The sequence below is a fragment of the Salmo salar genome, chromosome 02, assembly GCF_965601325.2.
Source record: "Salmo salar chromosome 02, fSalSal1, whole genome shotgun sequence".
Lineage (NCBI taxonomy): Eukaryota > Metazoa > Chordata > Actinopteri > Salmoniformes > Salmonidae > Salmo > Salmo salar.
In genome coordinates this window covers 7,727,979-7,739,177 of record NC_138292.1, presented here as the reverse complement: position 1 = coordinate 7,739,177, position 11,199 = coordinate 7,727,979, and the positions used below count along the sequence as shown (strand labels likewise).

General features: G+C 40.0%; 1 long non-coding RNA gene across 1 annotated transcript; it reads left to right on the top strand.

Moving 5' to 3' along the window:
• Positions 1-2,740: 2,740 nt before the first annotated feature.
• LOC145859573 (uncharacterized) lies at positions 2,741-10,634 on the top strand. Its single transcript, XR_014379809.1, has 2 exons — positions 2,741-3,341; positions 7,824-10,634. It is a non-coding gene; the product is annotated as an uncharacterized LOC145859573 (long non-coding RNA).
• Positions 10,635-11,199: the final 565 nt, after the last annotated feature.

Here is an 11,199-nt window from a genome sequence, read left to right as displayed (position 1 = left end):
TTATCTCCCAAGGGTGGGCAGTTAATACGTTTTGCATTTAGCCAGTTTGTTGCCCTGGCTCACAATTTGTTTTGAGTATTGTCTTGGTTGAGCTCGTTCCAAGGGACGAGAGTTATAGAAGCGTACGTGAGTTTTTCAAAAACACGTGAGTTTTAGGAAACTATAAGAAAAAAAAAAGAGGAAAAATAAGATTGTAAAATAAAAATAAATAAAATAATATGTTCCAGTTTATATATATGTATATATATATATATATATATATATATAATATATATATATATATATATATATATAATACCAGTCAGAAGTTTGACACACCTACTCATTCAAGGGTTTTTCAACAGGACAATGACCCAACACACCTCCAGGTAACCTCAAAGGCAAAGGGTCTCTACTTTGAAGAATCTTAAATATAAAATATATTTAGATTTATTTAACACTTTTGTGGTTACTACATGATTCAATGTGTTATTTCATAATTTTGATGTCTTCACTATTATTCTACAATGTAGAAAAGAGTAAAAATAAAGAAAAACCCTGGAATGAATGGGTGTGTCCAAACCTTTGACTGGTACTGAATAGATGGTACTGTACTGGTACTGTATATATGGTACTGTACTGGTACTGTATAGATGGAAATGTACTGGTACTGTATAGATGGAAATGTACTGGTACTGTATAGATGGAAATGTACTGGTACTGTATAGATGGAAATGTATAGATGGTACTGTACTGGTACTGTATAGATGGTACTGTACTGGTACTGTATAGATGGCACTGTACTGGTACTGTATAGATGGAAATGTACTGGTACTGTATAGATGGTAATGTATAGATGGTACTGTACTGGTACTGTATAGATGGTACTGTATAGATGGTACTGTATAGATGGTACTGTACTGGTACTGTATAGATGGTACTGTATAGATGGTACTGTACTGGTACTGTATAGATGGTAGTGTATAGATGGTACTGTGCTGGTACTGTATAGATGGTACTGTACTGGTACTGTATAGATGGTACTGTACTGGTACTGTATAGATGGTACTGTATAGATGGTACTGTGCTGGTACTGTATAGATGGTACTGTATAGATGGTACTGTACTGGTACTGTATAGATGGTACTGTACTGGTACTGTTTTTCGAGAACCATTTATGGTTAAATAACATCTTGTTTCTATGTAATATCGACTCATTGTTCCATATAAAACATTTACGAGGTGAAAAGTTGTGTTTATACAACAAAGCCCAGCACATTAAAGCCTGCTTGTGAAAATCTGCCAGTTTCACAGGAAGTTTACCCACAATATATGAACATTGTAGTAAAAAATGAAGCCCTCCGAACTTCTGAAAAACAAAATGAGGTATAATATTCCAGAAACTATGAGGATTTTTTATGTATCTTTCAATCCAGTTGACCTTTGATATCTGATTAAAGAGAGTGAAATCTAAGACATTTAGACCCTCATCACGAACCCTGTTGGTGATAACATCTCTTTTTATCTTATGTGGCTTGTTTTTCTATCTAAGGTACAGCAAGTGGATTTGGGAATGGCAATAGATGAAAAAAGATAGGATGCATGAGGATGCACGAGATAGCCCCTCAGCTTTGGATTAAAGCACCCTTCCTTGAAGACTTAAATCCCTCCCTAACCATGAGGATAATTTTTTTTTACAGATTCAGTTACAGGGTTCCAATTAAGATCATTCATAGCCTTAAGATTTTTGGTGATCTTTACACTGAGGTAGGTTACAGTATCTTTTTCAGAGATGTTACAATCTGCTGGACTGACAGCTCCTTTCAAAACAAACATCTCACATTTGGAAAGATTTAATGCCAAACCTGAGATTTTGGAGAACTGCTACACGATATCCAATGCTAATCTAGCTTGAGACACATTTTTCAAAAAAAAGTGAGGTGTCACCCGCCAGTTGGGATATCTTGATCTCTCTGGCCTGGAATATAATGCCTTCAAATGGACTTTTATGAAGTAATGAGCATAACATTTGAGATACTAACAATTCCTTTGTAAATGTTAAACCTTGAGGATGTTCCATGACAGAGTTTGATACAGCTATTCAAATCAAATCAAATCAAATTTATTTATATAGCCCTTCGTACATCAGCTGATATCTCAAAGTGCTGTACAGAAACCCAGCCTAAAACCCCAAACAGCAAGCAATGCATGTGAAAGATGCACGGTGGCTAGGAAAAACTCCCTAGGAAAAACTCCCTAGAAAGGCCAAAACCTAGGAAGAAACCTAGAGAGGAACCAGGCTATGAGGGGTGGCCAGTCCTCTTCTGGCTGTGCCGGGTGGAGATTATAACAGAACATGGTCAAGATGTTAAAATGTTCATAAATGACCAGCATGGTCAAATAATAATAATCATAGTAGTTGTCGAGGGTGCAACAAGCACGTCCGGTGAACAGGTCAGGGTTCCATAGCCACAGGCAGAAGAGTTGAAACTGGAGCAGCAGCAAGGCCAGGTGGACTGGGGACAGCAAGGAGTCATCATGCCAGGTAGTCCTGAGGCATGGTCCTAGGGCTCAGGTCCTCCGAGAGAAAGACAGAAAGAGAGAATTAGAGAGAGCATATTTAAATTCACACAGGACACCGGATAAGACAAGAGAAATACTCCAGATATAACAGACTAACCCTAGCCCCCCGGCACATAAACTACTGCAGCATATATACTGGAGGCTGAGACAGGAGGGGTCAGGAGACACTGTGGCCCCATCCGATGATACCCCCGGACAGGGCCAAACAGGCAGGATATAACCCCACCCACTTTGCCAAAGCACAGCCCCCACACCACTAGAGGGATGTCTCCAACCACCAACTTACCATCCTGAGACAAGGCCGAGTATAGCCCACAAAGATCTCCGCCACGGCACAACCCAAGGGGGGGCGCCAACCCAGACAGGAAGATCACGTCAGTGACTCAACCCACTCAAGTGATGCACCCCTCCCATGGACGGCATGGAAGAACACCAGTAAGCCAGTGACTCAGCCCCCGTAATAGGGTTAGAGGCAGAGGATCCCAGTGGAGAGTGGGGAACCGCCAGGCAGAGACAGCAAGGGCGGTTCGTTTCTCCAGTGCCTTTCCGTTCACCTTCACACTCCTGGGCCAGACTACTGTTAGGGTTGAACTGGCTATTTGTATGCATAACTTATATAATATACCGGGGAAGCTATGCTCCAATATTAAGTATCATTAACATGGTGAACCCCGACGATCTGGTATATAGAACGTCTACGCTGAGCATTTAATCAGCCAATTGGACTTCGCTTTCGGGGAACGGTCTGCTTTACAAATTGTCCGGACTACTAAAAACAGGTAAGCAGACACCTATTGTTATAATAACTAAAGATCTGCATGTTGGCTTTAACCAAATTACTTTTGTGAAGCACCTGTTCGATGTAAGTGAACAAAATATGAATTATTATGAGTAGATTAGAAATATTGTAGAGTCATTATTGTGACATGCAAACTCATGGTGAATGTGTTGTTATTACCTGGGTAACTTTGAGTATTGTTCTACCGGCAAGATCCGTGACACTATAGGTCACGATTAGGACCGGAGAAAATACTGAAATCTCCGGCTGGGATCGTAACAGGGTAAGACCCGGAGATACAGGGACTAATTGAATAATGAAATCTCCGGCTGGGATCTTAACTTATAGGGTACGACCCGGAGATAAAAAAATAGAAATTGAAATCTCCGGCTGGGATCGTAACATACAGGGTGCGACCCGGAGAAATAAAATAGAAAATACTGAGACCTCCGGCTGGGATCGTCACTTGGAGGGTGCGACCCGGGGGTAAAATGAATAATTGAAATAACTTAAAGGCCAGTAAAAGGACTGGAGGAATATTTTAGATAGGACGATAATTGTGGCTATTGGTAAGGCACGTACTGCAGGCGTGCCTTGGGTTGTAACGTATATGTTTTGAATGGTGGGGTAATGTGATTTTGATATTCTAAGGGTATGGTTAAGTTTGTAGAAGTATATGTTTTAATTGATGGGTTATCGTGGGCACTGCTGGGGATTTATCAATTGATTTATGTTCAATGGTTGATGGTACGCAGGCACCACGTTTGAATAAGGGGGGCTAAAACGGGTTGATTTATCAATTAATTTGCTGTTTTAATGTTTAAATGTTTGATGGTGTAGAATGGTTTGATTTATTGATTTTGTTGATATCTGGTATTTGTCAAGTGTACGAACACCAAGTTTAGATAGGTGGGCTAGAATCGGGGTGATTTATCAATTATTTTTGTGTTGGTCGTAAAATAAATACGGGGATAATACAGTAAAAAAAAACAACAACATGAATACCAGTGAAGAAGCGGAGAGAGTATTAAAGGCTCTTAAATCCACGCTTGAAATCAATGGAGGGAAGGAATGGAAGAGACGAGGAGAGAAACTCTATATGGATAGAGGATGGTTGGGTGTTGTCCCCTGATGGCGTTCCCACAGATGGTGAGCCAGGTAGATTACTGGGAGCATTGAAGCGGAAATGGAAGAAAGCGGGAGAACCCAGAGAAGGTAAAATTATGGAAGCAATGGAGAAAGCCAGACAGAAGGAGAGAATAGGACTGACAATGATAGAGAAACTTAGGAAATGGGGAAAGAAAAACAAAGTAACGAGGAGGACAGGATTTAGCCACTTTATTAAAAAAGTGGATAGAAACAAAGGGAGATATAATGATGAGAACGTGGAGTCGAGAGCGTGTAAGTGGTGCTGCACAACCCAGAGCCCCCAGTAGACTCGTTTACCATAACCAAAGTCCGGATAGGAATAGACAAAAGAAAGGGGGAGATGGATGCTTTAACTGTCACAAACCGGGTCATTTTGCTAGAGAATGTGAGGTTCTGTGTAAACACTGCAATAAAATAGATCGAAACTGCAAAAAGAGTGAATCGGTTGAGATAGAGCAACTAACAGTAACTGTCGGGGTAACAGAGTACCTGATAACAAACCTAGGAGAAATAGCGGGGAGGAGCGGTGTTTTAACTGCGATAGGACGGGACATCTCGCCAGAAACTGTAATACACCCTGTAAACATTGTGACTGAGTTGGACATAACCACCGAAATTGCAGCTCTAAGTAATAGCATTGGTGGTTCAGTGGTAGAATTCTCGCCTGCCACGCGGGAGGCCCGGGTTCGGATTCCAGCCCATGCACCATGGGACTAAAATGTTAGAAGATATGTTTTGCCTGGAGAGATACGTTTGTTTAAAATATAAATGTAACGTTTTGATAGCTTGATTAGTTTAAATTGAAAGGCTAATTCATTAGAAAATAATAGCGAGGGAATTTTGATATGATATGTTGTCTGTTGCTGGAACTGACATACAGAGAAAGAGTTGAATGATGTTATTTTTATAAGTATGGCGATTTACATGTTACTTTTAAAGTCTTGGATATTTCATAAGTGTAAAGCTGAAAGAGAAGAGGAAGTTGTGAAGTTTGGGTTTTAATCTTACTATAGAGGTAAGGCAGAACGTTGGTTGAGTAGTGGGTTATATTTTTGCTTACGGGTAAAACAAAAGATGAGAAGAGAATTGGTTATGTGCGCTGAGCTATGCTTGGGCTATGTTTGGCTGGAAGGCAGCATTTGGTGATGTGAAGCTGGTTATTGATTCTTGGTTTGAATGTTTAGGTAACACCAGTGAATTAGAAAAGGAAGTTTATGTATTTAAACATTATACTCTGTTTCCATTACGTGGAACAATGTCAGGACAGTACAGTGAATTGCAGGTTGAGTTAATTTTATATTTACAGGGACGGTGCACATTAAACACAGTTGTGTCTAATGGCAGGGTATTCCTAGCAAACAGAATGGGCCGGTTTGCAGACAAACTGAAGGGGTTTTAAGGTTTTAAGCAATCTTGGGTCAAATTAGTCAAATAGTACGTTAAAATATGGGGTTTCATAGATTGAAGTACAGTATTGTATCCAAGGTTAGCGCATGTTCAATTAAGTTTAAAACTAATGATTGGGGGGAGTACAATGGAATTATAAGCATTTTTAGGTTTTGTTTGTAGTTAACTTTTGGGTTTCTGAATCGGTGTAGTATGAGGAAATGCTGACAAAGTGGTTATTTTATGGAAAAAGGAGCGCTTAGCTCTTTTGAGAAAAATTCCTAGGGACAGGATATCTTAAAGGGGTATACACACATGGCATTTTGAAGTTTTGTTTTCTGAGTTTTAATTAAACACGTGAAATTCTTTTAATAGGGAATGTTCTGGGAAATTGAGATACAAAATGTAGATAAAGTTACTAGCTTCATTTGTCTAATATAGTAAGAAACACGGTTCTGAAAAGGGGGTATGATTTTTGACCCCACTGGTGACTTTTCCTTTTGTGGTCTGATCAGCCGCAATGAAAAGCCATTTGGATGGTGAATTTAAGGTCATTTGTGATACTGACTTTAAGGAAATTTGGAGAACTGATAATTATGATGGAGTTAAAGTTCTTGGACACAAGTGATAATTTGAACTAATGAAAAGACAGAATGACAACAAGGGTATAATACATTTTCTTAGTGGAGTAGTTCAGATTAATAAGCAAGAGTACTTTTTACATTATCTAGATTAGTTTATTTTCCTTTAGGAAGTCAGCTGTGGTTGTATTTAGTGGAAGAGATTTAACACAACAAGACTGTGGAATTAATATAATAGTAATATTATATTGTGTTGTTAATTAAGGTTAATAATGGTAAACTTAAGTCAACAGGACAGGGAAATATGACATCTGTAGGTGATCCAGGATTATTGAGGGTATCGAGATAAATTTAAGTAGCTATGTAATAAGACAATGAGACATTTAGTACCCCCTGCACTGCTGAGACCTTGATGGGTTGGAAGTAGAAGGAGGAGAGCATAAGCAAGGAAGAGAAGATAAATGTGAAACAGAAGAATTAGATAACGGTTAGTGAGTGTCGACCAGCATAGTTAAATTATAAACGGGTGAGGACAGAAATAACACTGGAGAGACAGAAAAGACATAAGAATAGAAGATAGAAGGATCATTTAGTTAGGTTCATTTAGTTAGTCTCTCCATGTATTAATATCCTATCGGCTCCATAAGCATGTATTATAGTTTTGATTTTAAGTTATGTTTGGTAAAATTCGCTAGGAAAAGATATGATAATTTAGTTGAAAGTAGTTGTTAAATCTTAAAGAAGATAAGACACTTGATAGAGAAATGCACAGGGTAGCTAAGGATGAATGCCCCAGGGAGAATTGGACATGTGGAAAATGAAAGGGGGCAATCCTACAAGAGAAGGGCTGACATAAGGTATTTACTAACCTTACCAAAGACATTGTTAAGAAATGCAGCAAAATTGATACATGGCTTGAGCCATGTATAAATAGGGGGAGTATGGTAGAGCAGGCGATAGAACAGGATAGGATGCTACTAGAACAAAAACATTTTTTGTAGAATGTCCATTCCAACATTTGGAAATGGACTTATTGAACTATTCCGAATTGAGGGGAAGAAGGGGTGTTTAAAAATAACAGATAAGTATAGCAAATGGGTAGAAGCGTTCCCAACTTACTTGGTGGACATGATTATGGTAGCTAGAATATTAGGACAAGATATAATCCCTAGTGTTGATACTGGGATCTATCTCTTTAAATGATGGATGACATTTTAGCTAATCAGGTAGAGCCTATAGAATGCCAGAGTTAGGGAGAATAGAGATGCCAGAACAGGTAGACATAGAAGTTAAAGATATACTAGCAGAGCACATGAGAAGACTGTTTGTTAACCAAACCCATATGTCCAAGATTTTGTGTCCAACAGGTGAATTACAGGAGAAGGTGATTCACTCAATCCAACTAGGAGACTGGGTGTGGATCCAGTCCCTGAGGAGAAAAAACTGGAAGCAGTCCCGTTGGGAAGGCCCATACCAGGTGCTGTTAAACCATTGCCTTTGCCATTAGGAAAGCTGAGAGAGTCACTTGGGTCCACGTTATCCACTGCAAGAAGGTATGTACACATATGAGCACTGATGATCACACACAGAGTTAGGAGAAGAACCGAGAACCAATAAGGTCCGGGGGTTACCTCCTTAACGAAGATTCCCTATCCCGACCGTTCATCACTGTGTGTGCTCCTAGAGGTGTGAGTATGGGGTGGTACCTAGCAGAGAGACTAAGGGCAGGAGAGGGTTGACGGTTTTTGGGAAGAGTAGAAACTCTGAGCTGCATCATAATCTAATCTTTCTGATATATTCAGATCCACCACATACGGGTACTAATCATACGATACCGTTGTCATTGAGAAGAAGTAAAAGATAAACTATATAATACACTGATGAGTGACGTACAGAATAAGGAATCAAAGAAGATCAAGATGTAGAATTTAAGGTAAACATTAAACAATTTCCTGGGGAAGCAGACAACTGTACAGGAATATGGGTTGGCCAGATTGAAGTACTCAGCCAACCCACCTCGGTTCACCTAAATTCCTGATGAGCACCAGTGTGATAGATACAAGAATGGCACCGAGAATTAAGATGATTTTAATGGCTGAAAGTAATCGTTAATCTGACTGACTTAGGTTTGAACGCACAGGAGAAAATGTGTAACCTCATAGCACCTATAACTGATGAAGGGTGGGCTAGTACCAGCAAAGGACGGATACGACAGGAATTACCACAAAGGGTGGTTAGGAACTTGCGCCCTGGGGTTATTGGTCCAACCAGTTCGAATTAACTATCAGAGACCTGTTATAGGAGGCTAAAGAAGGTACAGGAGGAGTTTTGACCAGGATGGGAGTAGCTTTGTCTAGATGGATGCTATTGGCATCCTCAGGGAAGTTCCAGATGAATACAAAGCTATGAATCAAATATGTGAAGGCTTTAACACTACATTAATTTGGTGGGTGACAATAAATAAAAATGTGGATTGGATTAATGACATCTTTTATAATCAACAGATTCATGAATGAAACCGGGGATGCAGTAAAGAGGTTCTCTGACCAATTATCCGCCACCCCCCTCATGACCTGGTAAAATAGACTGACTCTCGATAGGTTACGGGCAAAGAGGATGGTGTAGGTAGAATGATTAGGTTCATTGCTGTACGTACATTTCTAATAACACAGCTCATGTTTGGGAAATGGAAAAGTGTTGCAAGAACTGTATTATGGGCTGCTTTCACCTGTATGAGTGTGTTTGGGTTGTGTGGTTGTTGTTTGGTCCCGTGTGCGAGAGGTTTAATCACCAGAACTCTAGAGAGATGGATAACGGAGCAGATGGTGAGATACGGACCAAGTCAAAGTTCAGACCAATGAGACGACAAGTACCTACCGCCGAGCCTGGTAGAGGATTCATTCAAATATGAGGAGCACATGTTAGATGAGACCATCTATTGGATGCATGAATTAGTTTGAATTTGTGTGAAATTTCTGAATCCAATAAAAATAGATGTGTTATAATGTATGTGAAATATCTAGCAAAATGGGTGGATTGTAATGGAAATGATATGATTTTAAGCCCTATTGAGACTTGACAAGCTATCTGCTGAGATGAAGGGTGATGCAGGGGTAGACGAGGGAAATTGGATGAATTTCTTTTTTTGGCAAGTACACATCTATGGTGGCTACTGGAATTCTGACCCTAGTACTGGTGTTCCTATTATTGATATGTTGTACTGCCTGTATAATCCCTTGCTTAAGAAAGTCTCTTACAGAAGTTGTCAGAGCAACCGGAATGATGCCTTTGATGGAATTGTCCCCGGAGAAATCCAGCTCTGGGCCTAAGATGGATCTGTCAGAGGACGATCCTTGTTTTACTGTTGAGGAAGTGGTTGAATAAAGCGTATGCACAATAAATTCATATGTATTGAATGTAGTGGCAGGTGGATGAAAAGGTTTTAAGTTCTGGGACAAAGAGTCTGTCCCACACATGTTAGGTGTAGCCACTGTCGCAAAAAGGTTGTCTTTTTATACGTGTTGAATAATATGTTATGAATTTGTCGTGTATACTATTTGTCTTTCCTGATGTGAGGGCTTGAAGTTCCTGGGTGACTGGTAGTCAACCTAGTACAAGTGAGGTGTAGCCGGAAGGATGTGAGGGTTTAAAAAAAAATCATCTAATCATTAAAAATGGAAATATACAAATTGTGTTGAGTGACACCCTAGGGGGTGTCAAAAGGGGGACTCTTAAATTTCCCTGAAATTTCTTATTGGAGTATGTTCACACCCCAAGGGGTGTGAAAAGGGGGATTGTTAGGGTTGAACTGGCTATTTGTATGCATAACTTATATAATATACCGGGGAAGCTATGCTACAATATTAAGTATATAAACTACGAGTAAATCAACTGTTGAAGACAAGAAGAACTACAACCGGCAACAGGAAGTGCGTCACAACGCTGGGATCAGCCTGCACGCCGACGACAGGAGGAGCAAGTTTAAACCACGCTCCTCCTCCCTCTGACAGGCCAGCATTGAGCGGGAACTAACTCTGTCAGAGAATAAAAGAGAGAACAAAGGAGGTGTTGTTCTCTTCTCTGTTTTGCCCTGCGAGGTAAAACAGCGAGACCGTATATACGAACAACCCATTTACCACACACGTGTTTGCATTAATTAAAGTACAGCTAAATCAGAAGTTACTATGTGCTGACTATTTTGTTCTGATACCAGAAACGAACTGTCGCAACATTAACACTACACTCAATCATAGCACCTACTGAAGAGATGAGTCTTCAATAAAGACTTAAAGGTTGAGACCAAGTCTGCGTCTCTCACATGGGTAGGCAGACCATTCCATAAAAATTGAGCTCTATAGGAGAAAGCCCTGCCTCCAGCTGTTTGCTTAGAAATTCTAGGGACAATTAGGAGGCCTGCGTCTTGTGACCGTAGCGTACGTACAGGTATGTACGGCAGGACCAAATCGTAAAGATAGGTAGGAGCAAGCCCATGTAATGCTTTGTAGGTTAGCAGTAGAACCTTGAAATCAGCCCTTGCCTTAACAGGAAGGCAGTGTAGAGAGGCTAGCACTGGAGTAATATGATGTTTTTTGGGGGTTCTAGTCAAGATTCTAGCAGACGTGTTTACCACTAACTGAAGTTTATTTAGTGCTTTATCCGGGTAGCCGGAAAGTAGAGCATTGCAGTAGTCTAACCTAGAAGTGACAAAAGCATGGATTAATTTTTCTGCATCATTTTTGGACA